At 37.1% G+C, this 17,794-nt stretch overlaps 1 non-coding gene across 1 annotated transcript; it reads right to left on the minus strand.

Annotated features, from left to right (window-relative positions):
* Window positions 1–17,328: 17,328 nt before the first annotated feature.
* On the minus strand, window positions 17,329–17,436 carry LOC148552751 (small nucleolar RNA R71). Its single transcript, XR_015893379.1, has one exon. It is a non-coding gene; the product is annotated as a small nucleolar RNA R71 (small nucleolar RNA).
* Window positions 17,437–17,794: the final 358 nt, after the last annotated feature.

The following is a 17,794-nucleotide window of genomic DNA, read 5'->3' on the forward strand; positions in this document are numbered from 1 at the left end:
ACCTCAAAAGAAACAGGATCCTGTAAATTCCTAATTCCCTGTAAAATAGGCACCATGACCTTTGAGAAGGCTCTGTGTGACCTGGGGTCAGGAATAAACTGAATGTTACTCTCTGTAATGGAGAAACTTGGGATCTTTGAGGTGCAAGCTGCCAGAATCTCTTTAGAGATGGCAGACAACTCAAGAAAACATGCTTATGGACATGTTGAGGACGTGTTAGAAATGGTTGAAGGCCTTGACATCACTGCTGATTTCATAATCCTAGACACTGGGAAGGATGAGGATGAATCCATCATCCTTGGAAGACCCTTCCTAGCCACAGCAAGAGCTGTGATTGATGTGGACAGAGGAGAGTTGGTCCTCCAACTGAATGAGGACAACCTTGTGTTTAAAACTCAAGAATCTCCTTCTGTAACCATGGAGAGGAAGCATGAAAAGCTTCTCTCACTGCAGAGTCAACCAAAGCCCCCACAGTCAAACTCTAAGTTTGGTGTTGGGAGGCCACAGCCAAACTAAGTTTGGTGTTGAACCCCCACATTCAAACTCTAAGTTTGGTGTTGGGAGGTTCCAACAATGCTCTGAATATCTGTGAGGCTCCATAAGAGCTTACTGTCAAGCTATTGACATTAAAGAAGCGCTTGTTGGGAGGCAACCCAATGTTATTTAATTATATCTATTTTATTTTATTGTTATTTTATTTTTTTAGGTTGATGATCATGTGGAGTCATAAAAACTACTGAAAAATCAAAAACAGAATGAAAAACAGCTTTAAAAGCAGCTCACCCTGGAGGAAGAACTTACTGGCGTTTAAACACTAGTAAGAAGCGTCAAACTGGCGTTTAACGCCAGAAAGAAGCATCAAGCTAGCGTTAAACGCCAGAAACAAGAACCAGACTGTCGTTTAACGCCAGAACAGAGCATGGAAGTGGCGTTAAACGCCAAAAACAGGATACATTTGGGCGTTTAATGCCAAAAACAAGCAGCAAGCTGGCGTTTAACGCCAGACATGCATGCTAAGGGCGTTTTACACGCCTAATTGGAGCAGGGATGTTAAGTCCTTGACCCCACTGGATCTGTGGACCCCACAGGATCCCCACATTTTCTTCTCTCCTCTTCACACCTTTTCATAACTCTCTTCCACAAATACCCCTCACCAATCACCTCAATCACTCTTCCCCATCACCTCTTCCCCACTCACATCCATCCCCTCTTCCCCAAAAACCCCAACTACCTCCACAATTCAAACTCTTTTCCCTCCCAAACCCAACCCTAATGGCCGAACCCTAAACCTTCCCCCACTCCTATATAAACCCTTCATCCCCTCTTTATTTTCACACAACACAACCCTTTCTTCTCCCCCTTGGCCGAATACACCTTCTCCCTCCATCTCCTCCATTTTCTTCCTCTTCTCCTTCTTTCTTTCTTCTTTTGCTCGGGGACGAGCAAACATTTTAAGTTTGGTGTGGTAAAAGCATAGCTTTTTGTTTTTCCATAACCATTAATGGCACCTAAGGCAAGAGAAACCTCAAGAAAGAGGAAAGGGAAGGCAATTGCTTCCACCTCTGAGTCATGGGAGATGAAGAGATTCATCTCAAAGGTCCATCAAGAACACTTCTATGAAGTTGTGGCCAAGAAGAAAGTGATCCCTGAGGTTCCTTTCAAGCTCAAAAAGAATGAGTATCTGGAGATCCGACATGAGATTTGAAGAAGAGGTTGGGAAGTTCTCACCAATCCCATTCAACAAGTCGGGATCTTAATGGTTCAAGAGTTCTATGCAAACGCATGGATCACTAGGAACCATGATCAAAGTGTGAACCCGAATCCAAAGCATTGGCTTACCATGGTTTGGGGGAAACACTTAGATTTTAGTCCGGAAAATGTAAGGTTGGCGTTTAACTTGCCAATGATGCAAGAAAACGCATGCCCCTACACTAGAAGGGTCAACTTTGATCAAAGGTTGGACCAAGTTCTCATGGACATATGTGTGGAAGGAGCTCAATGGAAAGTTGACTCAAGAGGCAAGCCGGTTCAATTGAGAAGACTGGACCTTAAGCCTGTAGCTAGAGGATGGTTGGAGTTTATTCAACGCTCAATCATTCCTACTAGCAACCAGTCTGAAGTTACTATAGACCGAGCCATCATGATTCATAATATCATGATTAGGGAGGAAGTGGAAGTTCATGAGATTATACCTCAAGAACTCTACAATGTGGCTGACAAGTCCTCCACCTTGGCAAGGTTAGCCTTTCCTCACCTCATTTGTCACCTCTGTAATTCGGCTGGAATTGACATAGAGGGAGACATCCTCATTGAAGAGGACAAGCCCATCACTAAGAAAAGGATGGAGCAAACAAGAGATCATGGACCTCAACAAGAGCATGAGGAAATTCCTCACCATGAAATCCCTGAGATGCCTCAAGGGATGCACTTTCCTCCACAAAACTATTGGGAGAAAATCAACACTTCCCTAGGAGAATTAAGCTCCAACATGGGACAACTAAGGATGGAGCACCAAGAGCACTCCATCATCCTCCATGAGATTAGAGAAGATCAAAGAGCTATGAGGGAGGAGCAACAAAGACAAGGAAGAGATATAGAGGAGCTCAAGAGCACCATTGGTTCTTCAAGAAGAGGAAGACGTCACCCTCACTAAGGTGGACCCATTCCTTAATCTCCTTGTTCTTATTTTCTGTTTTTCGTTTACTATGCTTTATGTTTATGTTTGTGTCTTATTACATGATCATTGGTGTTTAAGTGTCTATGTCTTAAAGCTATGAATGTCCTATGAATCCATCACCTCTCTTAATTGAAAAATGTTCTAAAAACAAAAGAACAAGAAGTACAGGGTTTCGAATTCATCCTTGAAACTAGTTTAATTATTTTGATGTGGTGACAATACTTTTTGTTTTCTGAATGAATGCTTGAACAGTGCATATGTCTTTTGATATTGTGGTTTATGAATGTTAAATATGTTGGCTCTTGAAAGAATGATGAAAAGGAGAAATGTTATTTGATAATCTAAAAAATCATAAAATTGATTCTTGAAGCAAGAAAAAGCAATGAATAGAGAAAAGCTTGTCAAAAAAAGAGAGAAAAAGAGAAAAGAAAAATGGCGAAAAAAAAAAGATAGAAAGAAAAAGAAAAAGTAAGCAGAAAAAGCCAAAAGCTCTTTAAACCAAAAGGCAAGAGCAAAAAGGCAATAGCCCATAAAACCAAAAGGCAAGGGTAATAAAAAGGATCCAAGGCTTTGAGCATCAGTGGATAGGAGGGCCTAAAGGAATAAAACCCTGGCCTAAGCGGCTAAACCAAGCTGTCCCTAACCATGTGCTTGTGGCGTGAAGGTGTCAAGTGAAAACTTGAGACTGAGCGGTTAAAGTCAAGGTCCAAAGCAAAAAAAGAGTGTGCTTAAGTACACTGGACACCTCTAATTGGGGACTTTAGCAAAGCTGAGTCACAATCTGAAAAGGTTCACCCAGTTATGTGTCTGTGGCATTTATGTATCTGGTGGTAATACTGGAAAACAAAGTGCTTAGGGCCACGGCCAAGACTCATAAAGTAACTGTGTTCAAGAATCAACATACTGAACTAGGAGAATCAATAACACTATCTGAAATCTAAGTTCCTATAGATGCCAATCATTCTGAACTTCAAGGGATAAAGTGAGATGCCAAAACTATTCAAGAGGCAAAAAGCTACTAGTCCCGCTCATCTTATTGGAGATAAGTTTCATTGATATTTTGAAATTTATAGTATATTCTCTTCTTTTTATCCTATTTGATTTTTAGTTTCTTGGGGACAAGCAACAATTTAAGTTTGCTGTTATGATGAGCGGATAATTTATACGCTTTTTGGCATTATTTTTACATAGTTTTTAGTATGATTTAGTTAGTTTTTAGTATATTTTTATTAGTTTTTAAATAAAAATCATATTTCTGGACTTTACTATGAGTTTGTATGTTTTTCTGTGATTTTAGGTAATTTCTGGCTGAAATTGAGGGACTTGAGCAAAAATCAGATTCAGAGGTTGAAAAAGGACTGCAGATGCTGTTAGATTCTAACCTCCCTTCACTCAAAGTGGACTTTCTGGAGCTACAAAAGTTCAAATGGTGTGCTCTCAATTGCATTGGAAAATGGAGATCCAGGGCTTTCCAGCAATATATAATAGTCCATACTTCTCTCGAGTTTAGATGACACAAACTGGTGTTCAACGCCAGCTCTCTGCCCTATTCTGGAGTTAAACGCCAGAAACAGGTTGCAAAGCAGAGTTAAACGCCAGAAACAGGTTACAAACTGGCGTTTAACTCCAAGAAAGACCTCTACACGTGAAAGCTTCAATGTTCAGCCCAAGCACACACCAAGTGGGCCTGGAAGTGGATTTTTGTATCATTTACTTATTTTTGTAACCCAAGTAACTAGTTTAGTATAAATAGAACTTTTTACTATTGTATTCAGAGTCTTTGAATCTGATCTTTGATTAGTTTTATGCTATCTTAGACCTTTAGGGAGGCTGGCCATTCGGCCATGCCTGGACCTTGTTCTTATGTATTTTCAACGGTAGAGTTTCTACACACCATATATTAAGGTGTGGAGCTCTACTGTTCCTCATGAAGTAATACAAAGTACTATTGTTTTTCTATTCAATTCAAGCCTATTTCTTCTCGAAGATATTCATTCACACACAAGAACATGATGAATGTGATGATTATGTGACGCTCATCATCATTCTCACTTATGAACATGTGCCTGACAAACACTTCCGTTCTACATGCAAACAAGCTTGAATGTGTATCTTTTAGCCTTCTGATCGTGAGATCAGAGTCTTCGTGGTATAGGCTAGAATTATTGGTGGCCATTCTTGAGGTCTGGAAAGTCTAAACCTTGTCTGTGGTATTCCGAGTAGGATCCGGGAAGGGATGGCTGTGACGAGCTTCAAACTCGCGAGTTCTGGGCGTAGTGACAGACGCAAAAGGATTACTGAATCCTATTCCAGTATGATCGAGAACCGACAGATGAATAGCCATGCGGTGACAACGCATCTTGGACCATTTTCACTGAGAGGATGGGAAGTAGCCATTGACAACGGTGATGCCCTACACAAAGCTTGCCATAGAAAGGAGTGGGAATGATTGGATGAAGACAGTAGGAAAGCAGAGGTTCAGGAGGAACGAAAGCATCTCTATACGCTTATCTGAAATTCTCACCAATGAATTACATAAGTATCTCTATCCCATTTTACGTTTTATTTATCTTTTAATTGTTAAAACTCCATAACCATTTGAATCCGCCTGACTGAGATTTACAAGGTGACCATAGCTTGCTTCAAGCCGATAATCTCCGTGGGATCGACCCTTACTCACGTAAGGTTTATTACTTGGACGACACAGTGCACTTGCTGGTTAGTTGTGCGAAGTTGTGACAAAGTGTGTGAATTACGTTTCGAGCACCAAGTTTTTGGCGCCGTTGTTAAGGATCACAATTTCGTGCACCAACTAGCCTGCCTAAACTCCGCAGGCTATCACTAGTCCTCTTTTGTACATCATACTTATATATATCTTGTTTACTTTAATTATTACCTTGTGTATCTTGGAGATATCTACAAGGTTTTATATATATTATGTCTTATTCTGTCTGTGCCTATGCGTTTAGTTATCGTGTGTGAACTCTTCGCGTTTCGTAATTCTTCTTTACGCGACTTTGAGCTTTATTCCTTCATCGGGCTTCTAGTTATAGAAATTCTTGGACATATATTATATATTATAAGCTTTAGAACTATCGTGGCACTTTGTTATCCTTTGCTTTATGGCTAGAGGTAAGGTTTAGGATAACGGGGTGTTACATTTAGTGGTATCAGAGCGGTTCGTCCTCGTGAGCCTGAGGGATAGACCGGTTGTGTTTTGTTGTACACTTTGGATCATTTTTCTTTCGTGCTATTTAAGATATCTGTTTGATATGCATAGCATTCTTGTTTGTGAGTACTTTCGGGATAATTGAAGCACTGAGCTTGAGATATTGAGACTGATCACCTTAATATCGATTGTTTGGTGTGGAAAGAAAATCTGAATGGCAACTCACGGACGATGTCGATCACGTTAATGGAGAGGTAGTAAAGATTACTAACCTAGCCGATACGTTACGAGCTCAACATGTTCCAGAAAACTAGTTCGTGAAGTTTGCGGCATACCAATTGATAAGTATGGCACAGCACTGGTGGCAGAGGAAGTGCCGACTGATGCTTATGTGGTTTTTCAATTAGGATTTCCAATTTCTAAACGGTATGGCCTTGAATCTTGTTGAAAAATTTTTGAAGCTTAGAATAATTTTGAGAATTGGTTTGGAACTTTTGGTTTAAATTATTTGGATTTGAAACTAGGTCGAAACTCTTGGTTTGAATGATATGTTTAAAAAGAAAAGTGAGTTCTATGATTTTGTTGAGTTGTGAAATTGGTTTATAATTTAACTTATCGAAAATGATTTTGATTAATTTAAGAATAAATAATTTTTGAGTCTTTTGAAAAAGCTTTGATATTGAAAAGCTTTAGATCGAACTTGTTTTGAAGGTTTTGAAAAATGTTACAAAAGCAGTATTTGGTTTAAAGGAAAATTTTCTATTCGAGGTAGTGGAGTAAGTCGGACTCTTAGTGACAAATAATCAGAGTGATGCAGTGGAAGACAAGAGGAAACATCGACACTGTAGAACACTTCGAGGAGGATATAGCGTGATTCGAATTTTCGAGGGCGAAAATTTTATTAGGAGGGGAGAATGTAAGAATTAGAATAAACGCTTTAATAAAATAATAATTCAATTACTCGAAATAGGTTCAAAAATATAGAAGTGTTTTCTTTAAAATATAAAGGTGAAATTCGAATTCAATAAATTTTTCTGAGTGGGAAAATGTATCTTTTATGAAAAGTTTTTGTAAAATCGCGTACTGGCACTTAAGCCGGCAGTATTGGCTCTAGTATGTCCGGTACCGCGTATTTTGGAAAATAAGATTTTAAAAATTGAATTTATTATTTTGAAAGGACAAAAATAATTTAGAATAAAAAATCGGGCACTAATTGTTGCAATTTTCTCATAATTCCTTAACCCAATGATCATCCATGTTAAATCATTAAGAAAGAAAATACTTGAATGTGGTAGCGTACTTGAATTCATAAACATGAATCATGATCGGAAGAGTTTGGATCTTGTGGTTATTTCGATCTTCTTCAACCAAAGCCTTTTGTCAACTTCTCTGATGGGAAAGAGTTGCTAAGGCGGCTTTGGTATGTTGGGGACCGAAACCCTGTGTGTACGCTAGTAAAAATAATTTTCTCCTTTGATGGTACGAAGGCGCTATGCGTATCCACACTGAGACCAATCTTTGCTGTCAACTCCTTGACCAATGGACATCTGATCTAAATTGAAAAATCTCTTGCAACTCTTTGCACGCCATAAAAGTCTTCTCCAAGAATTAGACTCACATACGTTTATGTGTATAAAGATAAAAGAATAAAACTCTTGTGTTTTATTCTCATTTAATTCCAAATCAAAAGTAATTATGACATATTCATTTTAGCATTTATAACAATAAATGAGATCACCATTATATAAGTCATTTAATTTGAAATAGCATAAGTTGTGATTATAATTAATATATGTATTGCCCACAAACAAATTAGGAAATTAAAATAATTTGCTAACAATCTCGCACTTGGGCTATACATATATTCTTTCTTGACATAATCACATCTTATAAACTTTATGCGCGCATCTGAATGCTATTTCTCTTATTACTTTAACAATCTGGTCCGTCTCATATATTAGATATGGAATGACCGCAGCTTTTATCACATTAATGTGGTGACTAAACCACGACAATCACCATCCTAATATACTTAATGACATAGATCAAATTTAATTTGGATGAGTAATATGGAAATTACATGCCAAGTGATCTCATGCATGTCTATTTTCAGCTGGTCCAACTTTAGAACTTTATTGAGATCAAACACAAAATAAATATTGCAAAATGAACATTTCACATAACATGAAATAAACCATCAACTTAATTCTGTAGAAAAATAATTCAATATCTGTCATAGAACATATAGCATAAAATAAACTCCCACTAAACCAAAGAATCACAAATATTGACACTCATATGAGCAGTGTGCTCATGAAAGACTTTAGGGATCAATCCCTTGGTTAATGGGTCTGCTAGCATATACTGTATTCCGATATGTTCTATGAAAATTTGTTTTTCTTGAATTTTTTTCCTTGACAACTAAGAACTTAATGTCTATATGCTTCGATTTTGTCAAGCTCTTATTGTTGTTGTAGTATAGTACTGCTAACTTATTGTCACAAAATATCTTTAATGGCCTTTCAATGTTATTTACTATATGAAGCTCAGTGACAAAGTTTTGCAACCATATGCCATGAAATCAGAATTAGAGGACCCAATGATCTCCAAATTTTCTGATATCCGATAAGTAAGCATATAATCCTTTATTCTCTTTAGATAACTATTACACGTTTAACAACTATCCAATGATCCATGCTAGGATTGCTCAAGTATCTACCCAACACTCCCACTAAGAATGATATAACAGGGCGTGTGCAGACTTGAGCATACATTAAGCTCCCTAGTGCTGATTGATAAACCCATATTTTATGATATATTTTGTGCTTAGTTTGAGTGATTTATTCAATCCTTCACCCACTTATTCATATTAATTGCATGGTTTTACTTCTCCTTCCTTATTATGTGATGTATGTGAAAAGCAAGTTTTCTATGCTTTAAAATTAATTATTTTAATTACCTTTATTTCCATTCGATGCCGTGATTAGTGTGTTGAGTAGTTTTAGATCTTCTAAGGCAGGAATGACTTAAAGGATGGAAAGGAAACATACAAAAATGGAAGGAAAGTGCAAAACGGAGTTCTGAAGAAACTGGCATCCACGCGATCGCATGGACGACGCGATCGCGTGCCAAGCGCGAATCAACAGCGACGCGGCCGCATGACTAACGCGACCGCGCGCCTTAAGCAGAACGCATATGACGCGGTCGCATGACTGACGCGACCGCGTGGCAAGGAAAAGCTCCGAACGACGTGACCGAGTGACCCACGCGGACGCGTGACAGAGGCCACGCACCAGAAATTGCAGAAAACGCTCCCAGCAACTTCTGAAGCCCTTTTTGGCCCAAATCCAAGTCCAGAAGGCATAGACCAGAGGTTATGAAGTGAGGGAATGCATCCATTCAGGGAGTCTCCACTTTAGTTTAGTTTTCATGATTTAGATTTAGTTTTGAGAGAAGTTCTCTCCTCTCCCTCTTAGGATTTAGGACTTCTCTTAGTTTTAGGAGTGACTCTCAATCCCAGGTTCTTTATTTTTATTTATTTTTCCAATTTAGTTTATGAACTCTTCATGTTAGATTATAATTTCCCTTATTAATGTTATTTGAGGTATTTCAATTCATGATTTCTTTCTTTAATTTATGTTATTGTTGCTTTACATCTGAAGGCATTTTTATTCCAGCAAATTTACTTTTTCTTCTTTTGGTCTTGGTTAAGAAAGCAGTAACTCAGGAGTTATCTTATCTCAACATAATTGATAACTGTTATCTTTGCTAATTGAACTGAGCTTCAATAATCCCAACCTTTTCTTAGGAAATAAATAGGATTCGAAGATCAAACTAATTAGTCCCTTGACTTTCCTTTACTTTAGTAAAGGTTGACTAAGTGGAATTAAGATTCAACTTTCATTGTTGTTGATAAGAATAACTAAGCCTGGACTTCCAATTTCTCATACCTTGCCAAAAGTTTGCTTTACAGTATTTATCTATTTTCAATTGCCATTAAATTACTCGTTTCTCATTCTTGAAACCCCAATTTTACAATCTCCATAACCAATAATAAGAACATACTTCCCTGCAGTTTCCTGAGAAGACGACCCGAGGTTTGAATACTCGGTTATCAATTTCAAAGGGGTTTGTTACTTGTGACAACCAAAACATTTGCACGAAAGGGATTTTTGTTGGTTTAGAAACTATATCTACAACGCGACTGTTTTTATGATATTCTTTACTAGCAAAAATCTTGTTCGTCACTGATGCATAAAGGTTATCATGCATTCCTGTCCTCTCAATATCATTTTTGGGGTATTGCTTGAGACTAAACTTGTCTCTTTTAGCTACGGGTGTGTCTATTGGTCTACAACTTTCTATGACATATCTACTTAAAATATTTTCGATATAGTTCTTTTGTGATAATCTAAGAATACCTTGAGAGAGATCTCTTAGTATCTCGATTCCTAATACAAAAGAGGCATCACCAAGATCTTTCATTTCAAATTTGTTCGATAGAAATTTCTTAGTTTTATGCAACAAACCTATATCGTTATTGGCAAGTAGAATGTCATCAATATATAAGACCAAAAAAATGTAGTTACTCCCACTAAATTTGTAGTATACACAGTCATCTATAATATTTACCTCAAAATCATATGAGGTAATGCCTTGATTAAACTTGTGAAACCATTGACGAAAAGCTTGTTTTAGATCATCGATAGATTTTCTCCCTTTTCTGTTGGATCTCCTTAATTGTACTTCTTGAGGTTGTTGAGATTGCTATATGGATTGGGGTTGAGGAGGATTCTCATTATTTTCCTGTGCTGTAGCAGTATCTTGAGCAATAATAATATTTTCATTGTTCTCTTGTTCTGTAACCAGATCTACAATAGGATTTTCATTGTGCTATTGTACTATAACTGTATCTTGAATAATAATAGGCACAAAGACCTGATCATTGTCAGTTATAGAATCTTCATCAAAAGCAACATTCCTAATATTTTCTTCCTCCCAAACTCAACATCCTCAAGAAATCTCGCATTTCCTGTTTCAAAAATAGACCTTGATGTAGGATTGTAAAACTTGTACCCCCGTGAACGCTCAGCATAACCAACAAAGTAGCAACTAATTGTCCTTGAGTCCAATTTTCTTTTATGCGGCCTATAAGGTCGCACCTCAGCTAGACATCCCCAAATATGCAAATGCTTTATACTGGGCTTTTTCCCATTCTAAATTTCATAAGGGGTTTTATTAACTGCTTTGCTTGGAAGTGGGTCAAACGGACCTAAAACACTAACGGATTGAACCGGACCCAAACTGAGCCCAAGGCTTAACATATATATGCTTATTAAATGAGATTTCAGCTCATTTTCACCACCAAGGAGAGAGAGAAATGCGGATTGAGAGAGAGGGGAGGGTGGTACTATTCATCACCATCTTCCCAGAGCCATAACTTGAGCTATGGAGCTTCGATTAACGAGCCGTTTGTGGCTACACGAAGCTCTCATCGAGCCCGTCATTTCTAAAAATGTTTTGTAGGTAAGAACTTGAAACTTGCGCTTCAGTTTCCTGCCCTAACTTGGATTTATGGTGGAAAGAGTTGGAAGAGAATGAATGGGATATGTATTGAAATTGATGGAGATGATATGAAATGGTAAGTTGTTCTGTGTGATGGTATTTTATGATGATTGAGTAGGCTTTGATTTGGTTTAGTTGTGAATTTTGGAAGTTTGAAAACCTAGTTAATTTTTTGGTAAAAACTAGTTTTTTGTGAACTTTGACGGATCGTAACTTGAACCTCAGACTTCGAAACTGGTTGAAATTTGTCTTAAATTAAAGTTAATTTAAGGATCTTTAAATTGATATAAAGTTTGATGAAAATGGATTTTTGTAGAGGAAGTTATGAATGTTTAAAGTTTGGTGTTAAAACCTGATTTCTGCAACTTTACAAACTTTTGCAATCCTGGAGGGGTATGCGTATGCAAACTCTTGTATGCGTATGCGAGATGGGCAAAATTTTAAATATGCGTACGCATACATTTGGCATGCGTACGCATATACCCTGTTTTGCTGAAAAATAATTTTTCTTCATTTTTAAGGGTTCTAACTTTTCAAACTTCCTCCAAATGTTCTTTAAGAGTACTATCGAGTAATTAGGTTCTAATATTATTAAAGATGAGCTAGAGACTTAAATAGATGAATTTCTATATGAGTTTAGAAGACGGAGACTTAGGTTTCTGAAGTTGTGGTTGAGCGGGCGGAGTATTATATTGGTGATGATTCAGAGAACTTAAGAGGAGATGATAGTTGATAATAATTTGAGAAATTGGAAACCGATGATGGTTATGATAAGTTAAGAACATGGAAAGGAATGATAAAATTATTGGATTATATGAGAGTGTGCAGGGCCTATATCCCTGGTGTGACAGTTTTTCTACTGCAAGAGTGTAACGGGTACTATATCTTTGGAATGATTTATGGTGACACAGTTGTTGTTTCCTTCCGTGCTGTATGAGTGCACATAGCCTATATCTCTGGCATAGCAGACTCCCTGTTGCATGAGTGTGCAGAGTCTATATCTCTGGCGTGGCAGATTTCTCTGCTGCATGAGTGTGCAGAGCCTATATCTCTGGTGTGGCAAGGAAGGCTACATCCAGAAGGATGTGACGGGTTGGCAGTTATAGACCGACAAGTGATATCACGAGCCAATAGGAAAGGCATTCATCTTATGCATCTTCTACCTATTTGTGTGCTTTACTTAATTTCTATTATGCCTAAATGAATCACATGCTTACTTGCTAATTGTTCTATTTGCTGTACATGTACTTTACTTGTGCTTTACTTGTCTGCATTACTTGTGTTTTCTATTGGGATTGAGGAGGTTCGGTAGGCGGTGGCAATGGGATCGCACGGAGGTTAGGTTGTTGAAAGCTATGGGATACGGTGGTGTGACTAGTTTTAGTTAGATATTCCCTAAGTTTAGATAATCCTATTTATGGTTTATGGTTTAATTTATTTATTTTCGTTAAGCTTGAATATCTGTTTGGTGTGAAGTTCTAGGATTGCCTTTGGCATCCCGGAACGTTACATCTTACATATTGGGCACTGTTACCATACTAAGAACCTCCGATTCTCATACCATATATTGTTGTTATTTTTCAGATGCAGGTCGTAACCCACCTCAGTGAGTTGCGAGATGGTGATAGAGCGGAGTATGGTTTCATCTTTATTTTATTCTACTTTATTTTGATATAGTCACTCTCTCATCCTTTGTATTTATATAACCTTGTTGCCTTAGAGGCTTTATTTCTGAAAACTTTGAGAGATACGTTGTTGCTATTTTAAAACTTCAAAACTCTGTTGTATTCAGTTTGACTAGCCGGCCTAAACTCTGCAGGCTGTCACTAGTCCTCTTTTGTACATCATACTTATATATATCTTGTTTACTTTAATTATTACCTTGTGTATTTTGGAGCTATCTGCAAGGTTTTATATATATTATGTCTTGTTCTGTCTGTGCCTATGCATTTAGTTATCGTGTGTGACCGCTTCATGTTTCGTAATTCCGCTTTATGCGACTTTGAGATTTATTCCTTCATTGGGCTTCTAGTTATATAAATTTTTGGTCATATATTATATATTATAAGTGATATTAAAGATTTATACCGGTTCAGAATTTAACCAAATAATTTTGTTGCGAGCATAGCCCAAACCAACATTCAATCCTCAAATCAAAGTTTAAATTTGGTTGTCACAAGTCCAACCCAATAAAAGTAACCGAGAGTATTAGTCCTGGGTCGTCTTCTCAAGGAATTGCAGTGAGGTATGCATATTATTGGTTATGGTATCCAAGGGGTTAGGTTGGTAAAAAAAGGGCAAGAAAATAAATGGTAAGAAAATAAAAAGAGGCATTCATGGCAAGGATTGAGAATCTAGGCTTTCTATCCTAGTTATTAATTATCATACAATAGTTAACAAGAGCTAATCCTATTTCGTCATCTCCAACATAGGAAGAAGGTATAATGTTATCTTCATATTGAGAGAAAGTCAAATAGGACTAGTTAATCTCAATCCATAAGCAATGTTAATGGATACAAGACTAACTAATCACTCTAGATCACCAATATAAATTGGGTATTAATGACTCAAGATTGCCCAATTTCTCTTTCCAAGACAAGAATGCTCAAAAAGCTACTCTAACATCCAACCAAGCATTTTGTCAAACACTTGGAAGGCATAAAAGGAAAGCATAATAAATTGCAAGGAAAGCATAATAAATTGCAAGGAAAGATAAATTCTACAACTACCAATTATAAGAAAATAACAATAACAACTCAAATCAACAATAAAAGAACATCAAACATCAAGTGCATTAAAGGAAATCCAAATCCAACAAAGAGTTCATAAATATAAAAGAGGCATAAAAGAGAAATTAACAAGAAGAAACTAGAGAATTGAACTACTAGAGCATGAAAATGTAAAAGAAACAAGATGAAAGCAAGAAATTAAACCTAGATCTAAGAGGAAAATAAACCTAAGAACCCTAATTCTAGAGAGAAGAGGGAGCTTCTCTCTCTAGAAAACTCACTAAAGCATCATCCTAGCTAATTTAATTGCTCCCCCCTTGACCCATCTTGAGTTCTGCATCAAATAGCATCAGAAATGAGTTGGATTTGGGCTTGGGCAGCTCAAAAATCGCCCCCAGTGAATTCACTTTAATGGGGTCACGTGCTGGCTATGACGCGTACGCGTGGATGACGCGTGCGCGTCACTAGCAAATTTTCTTCTCATGCATACGCCTGGGTGATGCGTGCATGTGGCCTTGTGAATGTCCTTCTCACGCGTACGCATGGGAGACGCGTGCGCGTGGCCATGAGTTCTCCAAATACTAATTTCTTCATGAATTCTCCACTTTGCATGCTTTTCTCTTCACTTCTTCCATCCAATACTTGCCTTATGAATCTGAAATCACTCAACAAACATGTCAAGGCATCGAATGGAATTAAGGTGAATTAAATTTAGCTATTTTAAGGCCTAAAAAGCATGTTTTCACACTTAAGCACAATTTAGGGAGAATTACAAAACCATGCTATTTCATTGAACAAATGTGAGATAAGTTGATAAAATTCCCTAAATTAAGCACAAGATAAACCACAAAATTGGGGTTTATCAATAAGCTTTAGAACTGTTGTGGCACTTTGTTATCCTTTACTTTACAACTAGAGATAAGGCTTAGGGTAACGGGGTGTTACATGACGTGGTGGCAGGGCACGGCTGGCCGGCGAGCTTGCGCGGTCTCCCTCTCTTTTCGTCTCATCCTCGGCATCAGCATTTCTCAGATCTCCTCTCTTCTCTGTCAGCAGCGGCAGTGATGCCCACCGCGTCGCCTTCCCTTCTCCCCCTCTCCTTCTCTTCCATGGTACCCCCTTCCCCGTTTCCCTTTCTTTCTTTCTTTCTTCTTTCTTTGTTTCTTCCTTCCGTAGGTGTGGTGTGAGTGTGGTGAAGGGAGAATGGGTGGTAACTAGGGTTAGATTGGGTTAGGTTAGGTTAGGACTAGTGGGTTAGTTTAGGTATTTTTTTATTAAAATAGGGGTAGTAATGTAATTTTTATAAAATAAAGAAAAAGTAAAATAAAAATTACTTCACCTAAATTATTTATAAAGTATCCATCTTTAAAAATATCTTTTAATTACCAATCTTTAAATTATTTTTCAGTTAAATACCAAATTGATAAAAATTAGGGATAAGTAAATTAATTCTCCTTTATTTATAAAATAAGGTTAAAAATATAAATATTTAAAATTAAAGTATATAAAATATTTACTATTTTTCAATTATAAGAACTCTAAATAATAAATAAGAATTTGCTCAATTTATATATAAAAATCTCTAAAAATATAATCTTAAATAAATATAATAGATCATAAATAATTTATTAATAACTTTCAAATTTCGTGGTCTTACATAGGGAGGTGAGAACCTAACCCAAAGGCCCTTAGTAGAAAAAGGGAATGCCACAAATTTAATATAAATAAATGCACCAGGTCAACGTTCATCTCAAAAAAGTTTATCTTTATGAAAACTTGCGTTCTTTACTTATTTATTTTGAAGTCATTTTTACTTAACTATATAACATTTTATATCCAAAAGTCTTGTAGTCATATATGCTTTAGGAAAAATCAAAGTAAATTTATAGATATTTTCTTTAGGAATCAAAGTCATACCTAAGGTCTTTCTACCCAACAAACTTCCATCACTCATTCTTATCCATCCAACACATAAACCAAACTCTAAGGGCAATCTGAATTCAATCCACTTCAACCTCCATCACTTTCGTACACCTGCAAATACAATCAAATCAAATAATTCAAACACACAAAAGGAAAGACATATAAAGCACGTAACAAATAGCACATAGTCAGATAAATCACATAAACACAACACAACAATAAAATGCACACCCAAATAAATCAAACAAATGTATATGATGCATGCCTGTCCTACTGGCCATGAGTTCACATGTTGGTTAAACTGCCAGACTGATGAGCGGATAATTTATACACTTTTTAGCATTGTTTTTATATAGTTTTCAGTATGATTTAGTTAGTTTTTAGTATATTTTTATTAGTTTTTAATTAAAATTCACATTTCTGGACTTTACTATGAGTTTGTGTGTTTTCCTGTGATTTCAGGTATTTTCTGGCTGAAATTGAGGGACTTGAGCAAAAATCAGATTCAGAGGTTGAAGAAGTACTGCAGAAGCTGTTGGATCCTGACCTCCCTGCACTCAAAGTGGATTTTCTGGATTTATTTATTCATCCATTAACACTTCTATCCTCACCCCTGTGTTTGGATTCTCATCTTTTCCTTCTTCTATTCTTACTTTCTTCTACTCACGTAAAGGAATCTCTATACTGTGACATAGAGGATTCCATATTTTCCTTTCTGTTTTCTTCTTTTTCATATGAGCAGGAACAAGGATAAGAACATTCTTGTTGAAGCTAATCCTGAACCTGAAAGGACTCTGAAGAGGAAGCTAAGGGAAGCCAAAGCACAACTCTCGGGAGAAAATCTGACAGAAATTTTTGAAAAAGAAGACAACATGGCCGAAAATAATAATAATGAAAGGAAGATGCTTGGTGACTTTACTGCACCAAATTCCAATTTACATGGAAGAAGCATCTCAATCCCTGCCATTGGAGCAAACAACTTTGAGCTTAAACCTCAATTAGTTTCTCTGATGCAACAGAACTGCAAGTTTCATGGGCTTCCATCTGAAGATCCTTTTCAGTTCTTGACTAAATTCTTGCAGATCTGTGATATTGTTAAGACCAATGGGGTTGATCCCGAGGTCTACAGGCTTATGCTTTTCCCGTTTGCTGTAAGAGACAGAACTAGAGTGTGGTTAGACTCTCAACCTAAAGATAGCCTGAACTCTTGGGATAAGCTGGTCACGGCTTTCTTAGCCAAGTTCTTTCCTCCTCAAAAGCTTAGTAAGCTTAGAGTGGATGTTTAAACCTTCAGATAGAAAGAAGATGAATCCCTCTATGAAGCTTGGGAGAGATATAAGCAACTAACCAAAAAGTGTCCTTCTGACATGCTTTCAGAATGGACCATTCTGGATATATTCTATGATGATCTATCTGAACTATCAAAGATGTCATTGGACCATTCTGCAGGTGGATCCATTCACCTAAAGAAAACGCCTGTAAAAGCTCAAGAGCTCATTGACATGGTTGCTAATAACCAGTTCATGTACACTTCTGAGAGGAATCTTGTAAGTAATGGGACGCCTCAGAAGAAGGGAGTTCTTGAAATTGATACTCTGAATGTCATATTAGCTCAGAACAAAATATTGATTCAGCAAGTCAATATGATCTCTCAGAGTCTGAATGGATTGAAGGAATCATCCAACAGTACTCAAGAGGCATCTTCTGAGGAAGAAACTTATGATCCTGAGA

Source organism: Arachis ipaensis, chromosome B7 (assembly GCF_059453495.1).
Source record: "Arachis ipaensis isolate K30076 ecotype BB chromosome B7, ASM5945349v1, whole genome shotgun sequence".
Classification (NCBI taxonomy): domain Eukaryota; kingdom Viridiplantae; phylum Streptophyta; class Magnoliopsida; order Fabales; family Fabaceae; genus Arachis; species Arachis ipaensis.